Source organism: Macaca mulatta, chromosome 2 (genome assembly GCF_049350105.2).
Source record: "Macaca mulatta isolate MMU2019108-1 chromosome 2, T2T-MMU8v2.0, whole genome shotgun sequence".
NCBI lineage: Eukaryota > Metazoa > Chordata > Mammalia > Primates > Cercopithecidae > Macaca > Macaca mulatta.
This window is the reverse complement of record NC_133407.1, coordinates 129200594-129220916: the sequence shown is the minus strand read 5'-3', so window position 1 is coordinate 129220916 and position 20323 is coordinate 129200594. Positions and strand designations below refer to the sequence as shown.

Below are 20323 nucleotides of genomic sequence, written 5' to 3'. Positions count from 1 at the left end.
GAATTCATTGTACTGACCTGTTTTGTGAATTCATCTTGAGTTTTTCTCTGTGTATTCTTCACAAGTTCTCTAATAAATAATTTTTTCTGTGTTCTATACTGTACTATTAATAAAGCTTTCAAGTAGTATTTTTCTGGCATTTTCCCTCCGTTTTTAAATCGCCATTTATACTTTGGCAGAAATTACTTTGAGATTGATGACTGCAGCTTTCCAAATTGATTTATTCTAGGCAAGCATCTTCTACTATTCTTGAAATTTAGAGGCCATGGGGGTTCTGTTTTTAAGGCTGATATGTTGCTGTTTCAAATTATACTTGAAACTCCAAACATATGGAGCTTTTCATCCACCCTTCCATCACCCACGTAAATGAATATCATAGTTTTATTTTCATTTGGCCTCGTGAATCTCAGTGCCCACACACTGTGATTGAGACTGACAGTGTGGTTGAAGTTTTGTTGGGGAGATCAGAGAGCGTCTGGTCAGAATGTTTCTCTTCCTCTAATTTCTGATTCTTTTATCTTACGAGATACAGCAGAGCCGGCCCCGTGAATACTTGGGAAGTGCAGCTCTGGAATATCAATGGAGCCCTCTCTCCTGTCTGTTGGGAACCAGGAGCAAAGGCAAATTGGGAATGCATTTTTCAGTGTCTGCAGGAAGTTTGAAGTTTATTTATTAGCACTAAATGCATCTGTTGGGCTGCAGTGATGAGATGAATCCTCATTTTTAAATATTTGATCTGCAACTGACTAAGCCCTTGAAGCTTTTGCTGTAGTACAAATTTAGACTACTGATGTGCCTGGGAAGTGTACCAGGTTCTGAATTATACAGCGGGTTGCATGGTGGGCAACCTTAAAACCAGAGAACACCTGGGGCCAGCAGGAGTGGGAATACTGAAAAAGTGAAGGGCGCGCTGGAATTTTTTTAAATTTATTTTGGTGATGACTCTGAGGGGAAAGGCAGTGTTGAAACTGTCTGAGAACGTAAAGCCTTGGAAATAACTGCTGCTAGAAACTAGGGAAAGCCAAAATGTGTTAGTAAAAGAGAAAGAAGGGGTTGTTCTTGTGATGCCTAGCCTCTGACACCTTGGCCCCTTTCCTAAAAATATAGTTCCCATATGTGGAGTTTCACAGGCACCTCATGGGCTTGGGGAGGTCTGTGGTCTTAAGGGAGAAATAAAATGACTGGTTCTTGAAAATACATTTGAGGGCTTGAATTCTTCAGCTTTGGCAAGAATCTTAACCAAAGGCCTCATGCTGATAGGGCTGAGATTGGCTTCTCTGTGCTTGTGTATTATCTTGTTGGGTTTGTCCAACATCCAAAATCCACAGGCCATAACATGCAGAAATCTTAGCTACTTAACATCGTTTTTAAGAGCTCTTTTGTTATAGTCGTTGCTTATATCTTTAATGTCATCTCCCGTTGCATTCTTGAACACTGGACCTAAACTTATTGAACTGTTGTATGAACTTAAATTATTAGTATTTTTTGAGATGAGGTCTTGCTATGTTCCCCAGGCTGGTCCCGAACTTCCCCTTGGCCGAAGAGAGCCTCCAACCTCAGCCTCCCAAGTGGCTGGGATTACAGGCACATGCCACGTGCCCAGCTCTGTATGCTTAAATACGAGGTGACCCTAATAGAAGGCATTCCTCCATTTAGCTAATGAGAAGAATGAGGGAGAAAATGCTTTTGTTTTGCCAACTTGAATATATAAGCTTTTGGGACTATAGGTGAAATCGGAAATGTCTGTTTATAATCATTGAACTAGATATACAATAATATAATTTACATATTTCTGTGCCCACATGTTATAGGAATGTGCATGCAGGGCTCACCAGTAGTGAGATGAATGAGGTGTTTGTGTCTGAAGATCCAAATGACTGTTGTTTCAGAGAATGTCAGAGCTGGAAGCACCCTTAGAGAGAGATCCTGTCCACGGTCCTTATCTCACTGATAAGGAAACTGAGGCTCAGTGTGGGCACACAGCAGGTTGAGGCAGAGCTGAGTTCCTACTTGTTCTCAAATTAGGATAGGAGTATCTCTGGAGGATGTAGGTATCCAAGGTAATATGCCCCAGGGGTTAAATATGGTACACCTTAACAAATTATCTCTTTAACCTGAATATTTGGTCATAAAAGTTAAGTAGTTGAACTACAAATATTTTATACATGTTTTTACGTAAAAAACAGACATAGGTTACTCTGGTATACAGCACAAGATTCATATAAAAGTTTAAGATAAACTAAGACAGCAAATTTGAGGCAGTTATTTTAGGCTTCACCTTCAGATCATTAGAAGAAAGTCATTCAGTGTCTGGCCATGTAAAAGGGTATAAACATTAGGAGAAATGTTTAAGAGCTTCTGCACTACACCACTTAGAGTAGTGTACGGATGCTTTCCCACATGTAAAACTTCAGTCATTGGATCTTAATTCAGGTGAACAAAAACTCGCAAGCCCAGGCACAAGTGCAACAGCTCTGTGTATCACCAACAGATGGCGCTGGCGGTCATTTATGTGATGCTCTTTGGAGTTGGGAACAAATATTTTTTAACACTCACCTTCGCAGAACCTGTCATAAAACATACATTGAGAAACTAGGATAGAAGAGAGCAATTTATCATACTTGATCATGGCCTGTTGGCATATCACTTAAGGTTAATTGATTCCCTTCTACTATAATTTTATACTCATAAAGAAATTGAAATAATTTCTTTTAATACTTTAATAGTGGCTAGGGCCCACCCTTGAGAGAGTGTACTGGTAGTACCTGCTTTAAAGGAATGCATTTGAATTATAGTTACAAATCTGTTTCCTCTGAAATCAGTTTCTAGTAAATGGATTTATTGGTATCTAATCAACTGAATTGATAACATGCAGTTTCTGAGCAGAATTTATTGTGGTCTCATAATCCAGGACATTTTCTCCTTCTTCTCCATGCCTTACAGACACCCTTCTATTTAGTATCCTTTTAAGGATGTTTTTCCCCCTCCTCATTGAAGATTGTTCCTATTTTTACTTTAACAACCCCAGGCACTTTCAAATGTAATCATTTTCATCCTATTTTTACACATGGGTATATAAAGTAAATGTGACCTAAACTGATATAATCTGATATATCTATAAATTGGTAATTTTTTTTAAATGGCTTCTTTGTAAGCGATTTATCATCAGCAGTTTCTCATTTGGAGCTTAATTAGCATATACAAATACAGCAAAGCCTAATTCTCTAAAGTACTTTCTTGCCATGAAACAGATTTGTTTTGGGTTGGAGATAGGATCTGGGATTGTCAGACTAAAGCCTCCATGTCTAAAGTGTAGGCAATCCCCACTTTTTTCTTTTGCATTTGGCTTCTTAAATGACATGAAAGCATTTCATGAATCTGAAAAGAGGAGCGCATTCCCCAGTGTCATTTGGAGTCAAGGTTTCTAGTAAATTCGGTTTATGGCAATACTGGTTTGGGGATTTTTTTTTTTTCCTACCCAGGGATGCAGCAACCACTTTGCATAATGGGAAAATTGCTTCTCCAATTTGGGATTCAGTTTTTACCTACCTCAGATGTGAAGTAGAAACTAACCTTTCTGAAGTGATAATTGTGCTCAATTGTGTATCTATGGTGAACCGATTGTAAGTTTATCTAGGAGTCGGCCTTTGGCCAGGTTTCCTTATAGTTATATGAGGATTGGAGTTGTATAAACTTTTTTTTTTTGGTCATTACACCCTCTCTGTGCAGTGTGAATGGAAGCCTGTCAAGGAGGGAAGTAATGGGTATCTGAGTGATTTCACAGACTGGATTGTTAGCCACGGAAAAGTTTGATACATAGTCTAGCTTTGCCCACTCAGTAGCTAGATGAAAAAATTGAGGCACAGAGAGGGCAAGTAGCTTTCTCAAGATGACATAATTAATTGGTGACAAATGATGGACTATTCTACTGGACCCCTTGACACTCTGATTCTCTGAATCAGTGATAGGACTTGCTATCTGCATTTTTAACCCATTTAAAATATACCCTAGGAATTTCTAATATGTAGCCAGGTTTAGGAATTCCTCTACTTTATTTCTTTTAATTTATAGCAGTGGTTTTCAACTGGTGGCAATTTTGAATTGCAGGGGACATTTGGCCAGTTCATTGGGTGAGTTGCTTCTTATGGGAGATATTTTTAATTGTCACAAATGTGGATTGCTTCTGGTATCTAGTCAGTAAAACCCAAGGATACTGCTGCACATCCTACAATGCATAGCAATGCAGAGCAAAGAATTATCCAGCTGCAAATGCCAGTAGTGCCAAGATTGAGAAACATCTGCTTTACAGTGATGAATAGCATTGCCTCTAGAGTGCCAAATCCCGGTTCAAATTTTAGCTCTTACCAGCTCTGTAGAACTAGGCAACATAATCAGTCTCTTGAAGCTCTGTTGTCTCGTCTGTAAAATGGGGATATTAACAGTTACTTCACAGGGTTGTGGTGAGGAGTAATGTAAAGTGCTTAGAAGAATTGCATGGTTGATTTCTACATTCTCAATAAGCATTAGGTATTATGATAACTATTAATATCATTACAGGGCATATGTTTCAGTTATTTTACATCATAAAACTGCTAAAAACATTGAATGAATAGCTCCCAACAGGAGAAAGTTACATAAAACACTTTGGTACATTCTAGAAGCTTAATACATTCTTGTTCATTTTTACTTAACTGAAGAATATGCATGTGGTTGTCTATGTGCCTGTTTCCCTTGGCTGTTTTTCTGTATATATCTAGTAAGAGTGATAAGTAGCAAATTTGCACAGTTTCAGGGCAAGGGCTATGTTTATCTACATTAATTATGGAGATCACTGAGGTTCCTGAGGAAAAGATTAACAGTGGATAAGCTCCATGGGTACCAAATATGATTCCAGAAAAAGAAACACGTACCAACTATGTGGTTCATTAGCTTTGCAAAAAATCTCAGCGAGATTGTAAACTCATTCCAGGTAAAGACCTTTGTTATAATTCTTCTGTAGTCCATAATGTCTGTGGCTATGTCAGACATATTGATGGTACTCCATAAATAATTGTTTTGGGGTTGAGGATTTGAGAGCAATGTCTATATTTTCATGAAACCTACATAAAAGCCAGGAATTCAAATAACTCAGATTCTGCTTGAGTCATATTAAAAAAAAACTTTAATGTTGGCAGTAATGAAGCCAAGCCCTTACGTATATATGTATACACACGGTATATGTGTTATATAGATGTATATATAGCCACATACATACATATATATGGATATGGATATATATGAGGAGTCTTCAAAAAGTTCATGGAAAATATGGAATAGGATAAAACTAGACATAGATTTCAACTTTTTCCCCCACAAGAAACTCATACTAACTTGTTATAAAGTAGCTGAACAGGATCTAGTTTCAGATACTAAGAATGATGAGACATCAGTTTGAAAAGAACTTCTAATAGAACAATGTGAGTTCTACTAAAATCGAATCAAGAACAAATATCAATTTTGGGGTGAAATCATTGATGCTTTACCAAAAGTTTCTGGGGGCAATGGCTCAGAGAAATCCACAGTTTACAAATGGATAATTCATTTTAAGAAAAGAGGAGATGATGTTGAAGATGAAGCCCACAGTGGCCGGCCATCCACATCAATTTGCAAGGAAAAAAAAAAATATCTTGTCTGTGCCCTAATTGAAAGGGACCAACAATTAACAGCGCATGTAATAACCAACGCCACGGGCATCTCAGTTGGTTCAGCTTACACAATTCTGGCTGAAAAGCGAAAGTTGAGCAAACTTTCCACTGGATAGATGCCAAAACCATTGCACCTAGATCCGCTGCAGACAAGAGCAGAGCTTTCAACTGCAATTTTAAACAAGTGGGATCAGGATCCTGAAGCATTTCTTTGAAGAATTGTAACAGGAAATGAAACATGGCTTTATCAGTAGAATCCCGAAGGCAAAACACAATCAAAGCAATGGCTACCAAGTGGTGGAAGTGGTTTAGTCAAAGCAAAAGCAGACTGGTCGAGAGCAAAGGTCTTGACAACAGTTATTTGGGCTCTTCAAGACGTTCTGCTTGTTGACTTTCTGGAGGACCAAAGGATGATAACATCTGCTTATTGTGAGAGTGCTTTGAGAAAGTTAACCAAAACTGTAACAGAAAAATGCCTGGGAAAACTAGACCAAAGAGTCCTTCTCCACCATGACAGTGTTCCTTCCTGCTCATTCCTCTCATCAAACAAGAGCAATTTTGCAAGAGTTTCAATGGGAAATCATGAAAAGTTGTTCAATGGGAAATCATGAAAAGACAGTAAAGTTGACTGTATCAACTTTACAGTCCTGATTTGGCTGCTTGTGAGTTCTTTTTGTTTTCTAATCTTTAAAAGTCTGTAAGGGACACCCACTTTTTTTCTTCGGTTAAAAATTAAAAAAGGCCAGGTGTGGTGGCTCACGGGGTCAGGATTTCAAGTCCAGCCTGGCCAGGATAGTGAAACCTTGTCTCTACTAAAAATACAAAAATTAGCTGGGCTTGGTGGCAGGCGCCTCTAATCCCAGCTACTCAGGAGGCTGAGGTAGAGAATTGCTTGAACCTGGGAGGTGGAGGTTGCAGTGAACCGAGATTGTGCCACTGCACTGCACTCCAGCCTGGGCAACAGAGCGAGACTCCATCTCAAAAAAATAAACAAATAAATACAGATAATGTAAAAAAGACAACATTGACATGGTTAAATTCCCAGGACCTTCAGTTCTTTAAGAATGGACTAAATGGCAGCTGGGCACGGTGGCTCACGCCTGTAATCCCAGTACTTTGGGAGGCTGAGGCGGGTGGATCACAAGGTCAGGAGTTCAAGACCAACCTGGCGAAGATGGTGAAACCCCATCTCTACTAAAAGTACAAAAATTACAGCACACCTGTAATCCCAGCTACTAGGGAGGCTGAGGCAGGAGAATCACTTGAACCTAGGGGCACGGAGGTTGCAGTGAGCTGAGATTGCACCACTGCACACTGCACTCCGTGACAGAGCGAGACTCTGTGTCAAAAAAAAAAAAAAAAAAAAAAAAAGAATGGCTATTCATCACTCACAAGAGAGTTTTGAACTGGATGGAGCTTACGTTGAGAAATAAAGTTTATATTTTTAATTTTTATCTTTTAATTCCATTTTTACACAAACTTTTTGAAAACGTGATGTTTGTGTGGTATGCTGGTAAATGTTTAACACCTGGCTCTGGCAGGGGATGACTGATGTGTCTGAGTACAAGGGTGGGAAGAGGTGCTAACATTTGACTCTCATGAGCCAGTACAAGCTTACTCCAGTGCACAACTGTTTAATAGCACTTGTGTGCCAGGTACTATGCTAAATGCCTTATTAAGTGTATTCATTCATTTAAACCTCACGTCAACCCTTCTGGTGTAGTTGTATTATTATCATCCCCATCTTGCAGATGCAAAAACTGAGGCACAGAGGGTTTAAACGCCTAGCCCAGGGTCACACAACTTGTTAGTGACAGAGTTAGGATGAGAACCCAAGCAGCCTGGGTTTGGAGTTCATGGTCTGAACCTCAACATTATACTGTTATCTCTCAGAAAAACCTGATGTTACTAATTTACATTTGCATTAAATTAACGAAAACATCACACAGGGAGCAAACTCTTAGTACATAGCTAAACTTGATGAAAATCCCTTGCACTGTGCCATACACATGTCCAGCTGCAAGTGGGAGTGTTAAAAAAAATTGGTTTCTTCTTGGCTGGGTGCGGTGACTCATGCCTGTAATCCCAGCACTTTGGGAGGCCAAGGCGGGTGGGTCGCTTGAGCCCAGGAGTTCGACACCAGCCTGGGCAACATGGCGAAATACTATCTCTACAAAAAAATGCAAATATTAGCTGAATGTGGTGGTGTGCTACTCAGGAGGCTGAGGAGGGAGGATCACTTGAGCCCAGGAGGTTGAGGCTGCAGTGAGCCGTGATTGCACCACTGCACACCAGCCCAGGTGAAAGAATGAGATCTTGTCTCATGAAATAAAATAATAAAATAAAATTGGTTTCTTCTTTAAGAGTGCAGAATTCATCCTGAGAACACACTTATTCCTCCTGGTGCTCTCACTTGTCCCACACATGCAGCCCTTCCTTCCCCAGTCTGTGCGAAGCACACATCACGCTTCTCATGTGGTAGCATCTCTGATGGCCTCAGAAAGTATAATTAAGTTTTACCTTCTGGCTGCTTTTCTCCCAGGAATCGACCGCCGTGAAATTCTGATGAACCAAACTCTGTTCTGTATTATATTCCTTCATTCTATTTAAATCACTTTGAAACCTCCCCTTCCATCCTGGCCCACCCACCTCTAATACCCACATACTCTAGTCCCACTTTCCCATTTTTGAATTGTCCCTCAAGGCCTAGCCCATTGCCCCTTCTTTATGGGAGCCCTCCTAATGGCATCAAATACTTTAGATAAGTGATTTTTGAAAATGAAAATGTCTTTAATTTGAACAGTTTTTTTCCTCTGTTCTCATTCTAGGCAGAAGGAATGCCACTTTCACTCACTGTGAACAAATAGGACACTGCTGTTTATCTTGCGGGAGAACATTGTTTTTCTCATGCTTATCTCTCCCAATGGGATAACTGTAGGTGTGTGTGAAGGCTTCATCTAGTTTGGGATGGATATTCTCATGGAGGAAAGGGTAGTGAAGTGCAGTGCTCATCTACCCCTAGTGGTGGACCTTGCCTGTGGTCATGAGCAAAGGGTGCAGGTGTTGAATTTCTGAAGGAGTCCAAAGCTGTCTCCGTGATTGATTTGTGATGAATCCTTGCACTGGAGAAATGAGGGTAAGGAATTTTCATCAGAATGTGGAAATGGCCATGAGGGGGAGGTTGTTTCATCTTTTCCTATGACCTCCACCACCAAGATATTAAAATAACACTTTGCAGCATTGTTTCCTGGAATTTATAGGTGTGTAGAGGAAATCCATGGTCAAATCAGTCTGGGAATTGCTCACCGAAACATATTTTAGACATGTGTCATTCCTATCTTCTCTTCAGGGCTTCTCAGAGCTTTTACTATGCTAATGTGTGATTGAATGTCTATAAGGTTTTATAATAAGCAGCATTTTCCAAACTCACCTGCCCTGGAATTTTTTCATCTCAAAGCATTCTCTTTGACTTGTGTTCAGTGGAATAGCATTTGGGGAATTCTATACTGGAGAGAAAGATTGTTGGGCATCTGGGGATGGCCATAAAAATCTATCCTGAGCAGGAGTCTTGCCATCATTGTCTTAAGGAAGTATATTTCCAAATCACTATAGTATCTCTGATTATCTTTTCTTGCTGTTTGTACAGTGCTCTGGTTACTAAGATAATAGTACATTGTGAACGCACACACACACGTGGAAAGCTTTAAAGAGGTAGGAAATTTGCTGAGAGTGACAGGGAGTTGATGGCGAACCCCTGCTCTGGATGGATCGACGTGAGTCAGTGTATCTGTGATTAGTACTGAAAGGCTCCTAACTCAGCAGGTAGACTTCTGGCTAGAATTCTGGGTAGAGTTACTTTTTCAGTGACCATATGGAAAGTGTTTGAATTTTTTTTTCCTTAATGGTTTAAAAAAGTTGTTGCGGCCGGGCGCGGTGGCTCAAGCCTGTAATCCCAGCGCTTTGGGAGGCCGAGACGGGCGGATCACGAGGTTAGGAGATCGAGACCATCCTGGCTAACACGGTGAAACCCCGTCTCTACTAAAAATACAAAAAAAAACAAAAAAACAAAAAAACAAAACTAGCCGGGCGAGGTGGCGGGCGCCTGTAGTCCCAGCTACTCCGGAGGCTGAGGCAGGAGAATGGCGTAAACCCGGGAGGCGGAGCTTGCAGTGAGCTGAGATCCGGCCACTGCACTCCAGCCCGGGCTACAGAGCAAGACTCCGTCTCAAAAAAAAAAAAAAAAAAAGTTGTTGCCTGGAAGCAAGGATATAGGCCAAACAATATCACAGCATGAGCCCTGTGTAACTGTAAGGCACTCTATGGTGTACGAATCAAATTTATCAAAAGTAGGAAGAATAGTTTTTTTTAAAGATTTTTGTTGGTTTTTTTAGCATGGTGTATCACAGTGGTTCATAAACATGGGTCTGTGGATGAGGAGCTTTTAAAATATCCAGATTTCTGGGCCCCACTGTTGAAATTTAGGAACTTTGAGGGGAAAGCCCAGGAAATGTTCCAAGAGTGATCCACATACTGTCAGTTCTTGTTTTTTTTTTGTTTTGTTTTGTTTTGTTTTGTGTGTGTGTGTGTGTGTGTGTGTGTAGTTATGTTCTATAAAGTCACCACGAACACTTAATTAGCAAATACTGATCTGCTAAGGGAAATACAGGATTAGGTTCCTGCGAACTTCTGGTCACATTTTCATCAACTGATCAATACATAGTTGTATTTTACTTGTATTTCTGTTTAATGACACTTTAATGTTCATTTCTTTCAAATCACATATGCAGTATTTCTTTATAATAAGATGTCACTGAGAAGGGTTGAACACTTTCCTGATCCTTTATAGCAATGCTATGTTCTTTCAAATTTTTTGTCCCACAAATCCACAAATTTAGCCTGTTTTCCATCTTTTCCATAGCCTCATGATGCACTGTAGATGTTACCTTAGCAATCTGTGGCTTGGCCTCAGATCAGCCAATTCCCTCTTTCTTTTTCTGGACATACATTATTGTGGATCCATTAACACCGAACTCACAGCTAGGAGCACTGTAACTCATGCCTGAATGAAGCATATCCAGCACACCGGTTTCTCTACAAGGCTGGTAAGTTTTAAAGAGGTAGGAAATTTGCTGAGTGTGACAGGGAGTCAAGGGTGAACACGTGCTCTAGGTTGATAGCATGAGTCAGTGTATCTATGATTAATACTCAAAGGCTCTTCTGCCTCAGCAGGTAGACTTATGGCTAGAATTTTGGGTGGGGTTACTTTTTCAAGGCCACATGGAAGATGTTTGAATGGTTTAGGGAGATTGTTACTTGGAAGCAAAAATATAGGCCATACACAGCCTTCTTGCACTTAGAAACACTATATAGACTTTAGCACTACAACTGGAGGTCATTTTAAATGGAGAAATTAGCATCAAAAAGCACAAAATATGAAAGAATGGCACTAAATACACTGAAAAGCACATTTGTTCACAGTGTGAGAGCTGACACAGGAGGACAGGCCATGGTCTTGTTTGATCTCCACTGGAAACATACTCATTGGGCAACTACAATTTTTCACTGCTCTGTACGTGCCCATAAAGGACCACGAAAGTGCCATGAGTATTGATTTTGAGGTTTCAAATAAAATTCAGTGAGTAGGCAAATATGCAAATATGGAATCTATTAATAGTGAGTATTGACTGTTTTTCTCCACAGAAACTGGATGAGAAACCATTGGTGTAGTAGAGTTCAAATTCCCCCCTTTGCCACTTGGATAAGTTATTTAATTTCTCTTGACCTGAGTTTTTTTTTTGCCTGTAAAATGTGGCAATATCAGAAGCCACCTTGTAGGGTTGTGACGAGCATTAAATGAGATTATGATCTGAGAACAATAGCTTATACATATACATGTTCTCTGAATAAGCACTATTAGCCTTTGTTGTTATTGGTGGTAGTAATGATGTTATTAGACTCAGAGACAGTAAACCTGAGTATAGTGTCTCCCTGGGCCACATTAAGCAACTGGCTTATTTTTTCTGGATCTGTTGTTTTCTTTTTCATGAAATACATACTGTAATAATTTCTTGGCAAAGCTGTTATGGGCATTCCATGAAATATTCTAGATGACAATTTGTTCAGCACTGAAGCTCCTTGCAATAGTAGTTGGGAACTGTTGCAATGGCATGGAGCAGTATGAATGTAGCCTACCATTTTCTAATGATCATAAGTATCACTTAGTTGAGATATATGTTTTATAATGATTATTTCTTGAGGATTTAACATTTTTGGGTTAAAGCCCTGTCTGTCAACATGACTTGACATATTATAGTTGTTATTAACTGTAACTATCATTCCTTTGCTATAGGTGGGTGGTTCACAGTGGGGTTGCTTTTGATCCCTAGTGGACATCTGGCAATGTCTGGAGACATTTTTGGTCATCGCAACTTGGGGAGGTACTACTACTGACGACTACTGACCTAGTGGGTTTAGGTCAAAGATACTGCTGAACATCCTACAGTGCACAAGGAACCCTGATGGGAAAGAACAGTGCAGCCCCAAATGTCAGTAGTGTCAAGGCTGAAAAGTTCCCCTCTAACTGAAGGCTCCCCAAGGACTGGCACTGTGGCTTGCTCACTGTCCTGAACGCTGGCACAGGAATGGATACGCAGTAGATACTTCCTGAAGGAAGTAATCTGTAAAGACACAAAGCCCTGTAGTTTGGTGTTTCTGCAGCTGGTTTCATGACCTCTGAATTTTAGGATTCCTTATTTGACTCCTCTCCTCTGTTCTGATTTTATTTTTAAGACGTTAATTGTGCTATGTATCAAACATAAGGAAAAAATAGTATAAGTGGTGTCCAAAGTGTGGTCTGTGGACTGGTGCCACAGTAAAACCATTATCAGTCCAGAGGAAGGCAAGAACAGAAATGAGAGAAAAAAGTTTGACATTTTTGTACCAATTGACCAACGCTGTGATGTTTCTGCTAAATATACGTAAGTATCCTTCTGTAGCAATATGGACATTAAAAACCCTGATAGTCTCAGAAGCACAGATAACCAACATTTGCATTTCCATTTCCCAGACTTCACACATGTTGACATTTTACTATGTTAAATTTATATTTGTATATTATTTTCAATCTCACTTTGTTACCCTTTAGTTCCCTTTTCGAGAAATAAAACATCGTGGACACATGTATTGAGCTCCCAGTATGTGCTAGGCGTGGGTAGGTGCACCTCCTTTGAAACAGGATCTTCTTGGCTCCTCCAGCACCTGTCTCTGGTCTGCCATCCATCCCCTGCCTCACAACTGAAGGCGGAACTTCAGGAGTGGACAGAACCATTGGTTAGGAAAAGAATGAGCAAAACCTGTCTACCAGTAGAATAGTGATTATCAGGGGCAGAGAGTTGGGGCAGAATGGAGAGATGTAGGTCACAATGTATCAAGTTGTAGTTATGTGTGGTAAATAAGTCTAGAAATCTAATGTATAGCATGAGGACTATAGTTAATAATATCGTATACCGGAAATCTGCTAAGAGGAGATTTTAGGTACTGTTGACGTAAAAAAAGAGAAAGGTAACTATGTGAGATGTTGGCTATGTTAATTTGTTTGTAATAATCAGTACTTACATGCATATTGAAACATCACATTGCACAACTGAAATCGATACAATAAAAAAGAGAAACATCATTAGGACATACAAACAAACAAACATATCTACCATACTGACCTCTCAAACTTCTGTTTAGATCAGTGATTGGCAAACCACACCTGTTCCACTAAAGTTTTACTGCAATGCAGCCATGGCCATTTGGCTGCGTATTGTCCATAGCTGCATTCACACAAAGTGGCAGAATCAAGTAGTTGCTACAGAGACCGTATGGTCTGCAAAGCCTAAAATAATTACTGTCTGGCATTTTATAGAAAAAGTTTGCTGCTCCCTAATTTAGACGAGTACATTTTCATTTAAACCCAGGCCAGGCTGCTCATTTGAATGTCATATGTAAACAATTTGGCTTCTCCATGGACTGAGTAGGACTTACTTGTTAATTGAGGGAGAGAGAGGGCACAGAGTGTACCCAGTGTTCTGATTATTTTTATTTTTTTCTCCTTTCGTTCATCTTGTGGTTTATTCCACTTCAGCCTCCATCCTGAACTTGTCAAAGTTCTTGATAATTCCTCTGTTTTTTTCTTGGCAGCAATGATAAAGAAATACAAAGATGATTTTAAGAATACTAAAGACAGGTAACACTAGTGCCAGGTGTCATGCTGTGAATTTTATATGCTTCCCATCACAGTAAGTTTATCCTCTGTTTTCAAATGAGGAAACTGGGCTTAGAAACAAGAAGCGGCTTGCTCAAGGTGTCTGGCTTGGAAGAAGCAAAGCCAGGATTCCAATGCAAACATCTTGACTGAAGTCTCAGACTTTAACCATGCAGCAGGGCTTGATGGTTATTCATATGTTGCTGTGGTTTATTTGGACCCACTTTTTTTCCCTCTGAAAACCAAGATACCATTTTAAGTGGCTTCTTTCCTCTGCATTTGCCCTTGTTTAATTATGAAAATGACTTGCGTGTTTAATAAGGTGCCACTTCCAAAACAACATACGGAATTCATTTTGTTGACAGGAAATCACTCATTCTGTAATTTACATATGATAATGGGGGTATGGCTTGACATTTGTTTTTCTCCCCACTCATTCTAGATTTTAGACTAGGGATCCAAAAAGGCTAATTCTATCCCTAGGGGACATATACTCACAATTAATCTAGTTATAAACCATCCTGTGAGCAAATATGTGTAAGAATATACATTGGGGGCTTTTCAATTTGTTTTTTATTTTTTAGAGCTCTAAACTGATGTCAGGAAAGATGGTTCTGTGTCCTGAAGGGTACCTAATTTACTTTAGAAAATTAGTATTCATCTTGGAATCCTGGGGTGTAGTTTAGTGTTTTGTTTGATGTGCCTGTGAGGTGTCAGTTTGATGAGAGTATTTTTGCCTGAACTTGATGCATTTTTCCCTACCCATCTGGGTCCCAGAATTGAGATTCTAATAATAATTGGTCCTTTGGCATTATGGATATGGGTCCAAAGTATCGTAATAGCTTATTATGGAAGGCGAGACATGGTGGCCTCCCATGGAGATGATGGTCCCTGTTCATCTTATTTAATTATAGCAGAATTTGTTTAATCTGAAAGTGAAAAGCATCATTAGAAGACAGATGTCAGAAAACTTTCTGACTTCCACCTTTCTGTGAGTTTAACCATAGTTTGAAGTAATTATATGTTAAGAACAAAAATCGGGTTCATTTTCCCTAATGAGATCTGGAAACTTTTCCAGAAGACAATAATAATCTTTGTTTGCATTGAATGCGTTGATTGCAGAGTTGTCAGAGGACTGTCAGTTTGTGTAACTAGACCTCCCTGTAGAAGATTAATAAATGTCCGTGTGTTATCTTAAACGTGTCTGAGTTTCCTAGGATGTATTGTCTGTGCCCCTAGACAAGGTCAAGTTTCGCAGAACATCTTGTACTTCACCCTTGTAGCGTTCACCACTATTGTGATTATTTGTACAATTATGCATGTAATGTCTATCTGTCCTTTCTGACTATAAACTCAGAGGGTGATGCCTGTTTACCATGTTCACCTTCATGGCGTTAGTGCCTTAGAGAATGCATGACATGAGGCAGTCACTTAGTGAATATTTGTGAAATGAATGAATGAACAAGTCAATGAACTTTTACCTCACCATGGTAAAAGTTCACCACAATGAGCTTTACCTTTACCTCTAAGAAAGCTGGACTTTCTTAGAGGCTGAAATTATGCCTTCTCTTTTTTTTGTATTTGCCCCACAACATGTAACAATTGGCATAATGAAATCATTTTGTAAATACCAGGTAGATCCAATGGTTCAGTGCTTTCTGTGTGGCCAACTTGTAATTTGTGTCTTGTCAGTATGGTTCTGGGTGGGTCATAAACTATGATCTTGATTTAGCACATGGAAAGATTGTAACCAAACTCTGGAAACCTTCACCACCCACTCATTTGGAGATTGGGGGATGAGAAATGTAGAACACAGGCCAACATCACTGTGACACAGAGAGTGGTTTTGATACCGGTCGGCTGGGGGAGGTCCCCAAAAGCCGGTGGGACTTCAGTCCCAGCCAATATCCAGGCTCTTGGCCCCATTGCAAGAAGGAATTCAAGGGTGAGGCAGAAAATAGTGAAAGTAGCAAGACTTATTACGAAGTAAAAAATACATAAGAAAGGGGAGTGCGGGTGTACTCAGGAGAAAGTCACGCAGTGGGGTTGTGGTTTCCATCTTTATGGGTTTCTTTAACCAAGGGGTAGAATATTCATGAAAATTCCTGGAAAAAGGTGGAGATTTCTCTGAACTATGTTACCACCCATTTTTATACCAAATATGGGTGTTTCTGGAACCATCCTGGCACTGGTGAATGTGTGGTTTAGTGTGTTAATGAGCATATAATGAGGTTCTAGGTGAAACCTAGGTCAAACACAGCACCATGTTGGGTCCGGTTGGTCTTAGCCCACTTGGTCCATAGACTGTTTTTCAGGGTCTTATCAACTCATAGCTTTTGTAGCTATTTCAATAGTCTCTTTTTTGCTAGTTATATGAAATTACTGCCTGGAATTTTCCATTCTACTGTGATCACCCTGTATTATTCCTGCCTCATTTTCATGTCCTTTTTTTTTTTTCCTCCAGAAACAGAACGGGAAGTTCTGGGCTAACTGTACTTCATAACACAGTGGTTAAGAACATGGACTTGGGAGTCAGACTGACTCTGTACTCCCTATCTGAGTGACCTTGGTGAAATTATTTAGTCTGACTGAAGCTCCCCTTTTCTTCTATAAAATAGAATAAAAATAGGACTTACCTGGCTGTTGTTGGCATTAATTGTACAAAAGGAGCTGGCAAGAAGTGTATAAAAAGGAAGCAACTATCATTAATCCACAAGGAAAGAAGGTGTGGATATAAGTTCTAGTTGATTTCTAGTATTTATTTTGCATTACTTCATGCTTGTGTGGATATGTCAAAATACAGGGCAAGAAAACCCTCAGATTTAGACTGGACACAATATTGTGCTTTGCACTTATTTCACTTGGTTTGACATTGGACAGAAACTTCCTCTGAGATAGGGGGGCAAAAGATGGCTTGTGAATGGATGCACAAGTCAAAGCTGGATTAAAAAGAGAGAGAGAGAGGGAGACAACTTGTGTTCCATAGCCTTGTTCCTTCCAGCTGTGGTCCAGGGACCAACAGCATTAGCATCACCTGGAAGCTTTTTAGACGTGCAGAATGTAAGGACTCATCCCAGTCCTACTGAATCAGAATAAGCATTTTAACCAAATCCCTAGGTAATTGAGATGCACGTTAACATTTCAGAAGAACTGGTCTAAAGAATTCATTTGTTCAGTCAGTGTTACAATTTGGTTACTAGTAACTGGAATCTCAGTGCTTATATATTGTGTTGGAGAACAGAGCAACTAAAAAATTTTAAACAGTCAAACCGGACTGTTAAAATAGCAACATTTTACCAGGTCATTAGGTTTTCTCTGAATAGCAAATGCAGGAAGTTTTGTTCCTGTACTGATGTATTGCTATTTGGTCCATCATGTCCTTAATAAAAGTCAACAGTGATATTTAAAAAGAGAACTGTAACATTCTCTAGAACCCAAAAGGAAGAGTTTTAAAGTGATTTTGAGCCAAAATCAGTTAATTATAGTCATCACCTCATTCTACCTTCTTAATACAAATTGTTCTTTTCAGCATTAAGGCTCGTTCCCCCAGGGAACATATGATAAAGTTCGTGATTTTCCTTCGTGTGACTTCCACATCATTTTATAGTCCTAGCATATTAAATTAACATTAAACCCCAAATTATTTTCTGTGTGCATACTTAATGATTCATTGGTAATTATACCAGACATTGTGCAAACCATTTCACATACATTATTTCAATTAACAATGACCCTCTAAAGAAGATATTGTTATGCTAGTTTGACAGATGAGAAAATCTCAGTCCTAGAATATAAGTGACCTTCTCAGTATCATCTGGCTCTTCAGTAGCAGACTCAAGATTTAAACCAAAGTTTTCATGCTAGCACTTCACTAGGGGTCATGATGCAAGGTGGTTTGATTTTTATTGGACTTGGCTCCAAACTTGGGAGCAAATGTCATTGCTACCAGACAAAGCTCAGCTTAGAATTCAGCCAAGTAAAGATTTTAAAGGAAACAAACAAAAAAAATTCTTTTAAAATTTCATGATGTTGTCATTCCCCAGTTGCTGTGGATTCAACTTACTGACTCCTTTAACAGAGAGTGGTGTTCATTTGGGCATTAAGTACAACTGGCTCCCTAAATAAGTAGCTTCCTGTGGCTTTCCATGTTGCTCCCTGTTGTGTGTGCAGAAGAGAGGACACTTTCCCTGACTCCTCAAATCAAAGACAAATTTATGTGTTTTTTTCTTTTTTTGGGTGGAGATGGGAGTTTCACTGTTTTGCCCAGGCTGGTCTCGAACTCCTGGGCTCAAGTGATCCTCCCGCCTCAGCCTCCGAATGTGCTGGGATTACAGGTGTGAGCCACCACGCCTGGCCTCAAAGGCAATTTTCTATTTGCCTACCTGGGAGGCAGTATTACCACTGGCTCTGAGTTTGAATCCCAGCGCCACACTTATTGTATCTCCTTGGGTAAGACACTTAGCCTGCCTCTACTTCCATTTCCTTATTTTTAAGTTGGGGATAAGAATAATACCTACTTCCTAGGGATATTGCAGGGATTCCAGGTGGGGGATGTATGTAAAGTTCTTTGCCCAATACTTGGCACGTAGTAGACATTCCATAAATATTAGCCAATGATATTATTTTCCTTATCCTCATTATCATCTTTTTTGCTATTGTGTCTTTTTTTCTTTTTTCTTTTTTTTTTTAAAGATGGTGTCTTCCTGTGTCACCTAGGCTGGAGTGCTGTGGAGCAATCTTGGCTCATTGTTCAAGTAATTCTCCTGCCTCAGCCTCCTGAGTAGCTGGAATTACAAATGCATGCCACCGTACCTGGCTAATTTTTGTATTTTTAGTAGAGACAGGGTTTCAATATGTTGGCCAAGCTGGTCTTGAACTCCTGACCTCAAATGATCTGCCCACCTTACCTCTCAAAGTGCTGGGATTACAGGCATGAGCCACTAGGTCTGGCCCTGTCTCTTTCTTGATGCCTCCTGATAATATTCTATGTTTGATGTGGAGTACAATAAATATCCTTTATTCCCGTCTTTGTTAGGTGGCCCTTCTTCAGTTCCCCCTGCCCGCCCGCCCCGAATAAGTTTGCACTAAAAGATTTTCCAAGTGTTCCTTTTCCTTTGAGGTTGTCTTATTCCATTAACCTCTTATATTCCATAACATTTTACTTGCATAAGGTTTAGAATTGAAAAGCACCTAAAACATGTGTATTGTTCTGTGTTTAATGATGGTTTAGCATACAAAATTTGGTTCCCTTGTAATCTGAGACACTTTGAAAACTGACACCAGACTTCACCTCATTTCCAATATTAAGCCCTTTGGTAGGCCAAATGGAACAGACACTTGCCAGTTCAGTGTCATAGGTAGTTTGAGAGACAGTAAACTGTATCAGAGGCAAAAGGACTTTGAGATGGATGCAAGTTTTCTAACTTCTGATTAAGAAGAACAAAATTTTCTCAATATGTGGTCCAGATTTTCCTTGGTGATATTGAGGGAATTTTTTCCCCCCAAATTTAGCACTTCTGAAACTTAATTTCTCTTTCCCTGTTGCAGACTTGATGACATTAGGAGATTATAATTTTATTAGGAAACTGAAATCCAGAATGGTTAGTGAGGAGGTCCACACCTTCATGCATACATAGGCAGCACTAATGTCTGACACAAGAGCGTTCTGGGTTATCAGTGAACTCAAGATGTAGCCAAGATTTGGAGAGAGACAGAAATAAAACCTGAAAAGATTATTTCTTTGTTAAAGAACATGACTTCACACAAAGTATGGAAGAGCTTGGACATGGGAACTGAACTGGAGTTGGAATTTACCTGGACATTGGAATTGGAATTCAACTGGACATTGGAATTCAATATTGGAATTCAACTGGAATTCAATTGGATTCAAGTTCAAATCCATTTTCTACCTCTTACTAAGCTGTGTGAACTTGGGCAACTTTCTCAGCTCATCTGTGCTTCCATTTCTATTCTCTCTTGACAGAAGCAGTGATAGTTCCCATTTCAAAGAGTGGTGAGGACTGAATTAAATAATGTATGTGAGCACTTAGCACTGTCCTGCAATAATTGTAGTCATCATGGTGATGGATGATGACAACTCAAAAATTCTCCTCTGCATGTCAAGTTGAGCAAAATGGAAAAGCTCTTTGAATTAATAAATCTGTATGAATTCCATTGTACCATCAGTGGAAGGAGAAACAGAAGAGCTCTTTATTTTGTCATCTGTGTTTTGCTGGAGTTTGACTCAGTTATGTTTCAGAAGTCACAGTTGACTGTGTATGTAATAATCTGTACCATAACTATGTATGGTTGGATGTAGATTTTTTTCCTTTTAATTAGTGCATTGCTTTATGTGTTTTTTAAGCCTTTATGGGTTTACAGTGAAGTATCT

General features: G+C 39.5%; 1 protein-coding gene across 33 annotated transcripts in view; it reads left to right on the top strand.

Moving 5' to 3' along the window:
- Nucleotides 1-20323, top strand: part of MAGI1 (membrane associated guanylate kinase, WW and PDZ domain containing 1) — a 678422-nt gene that overhangs the window by 362444 nt on the left and 295655 nt on the right. The gene's annotated exons all lie outside the window — the stretch shown is intronic.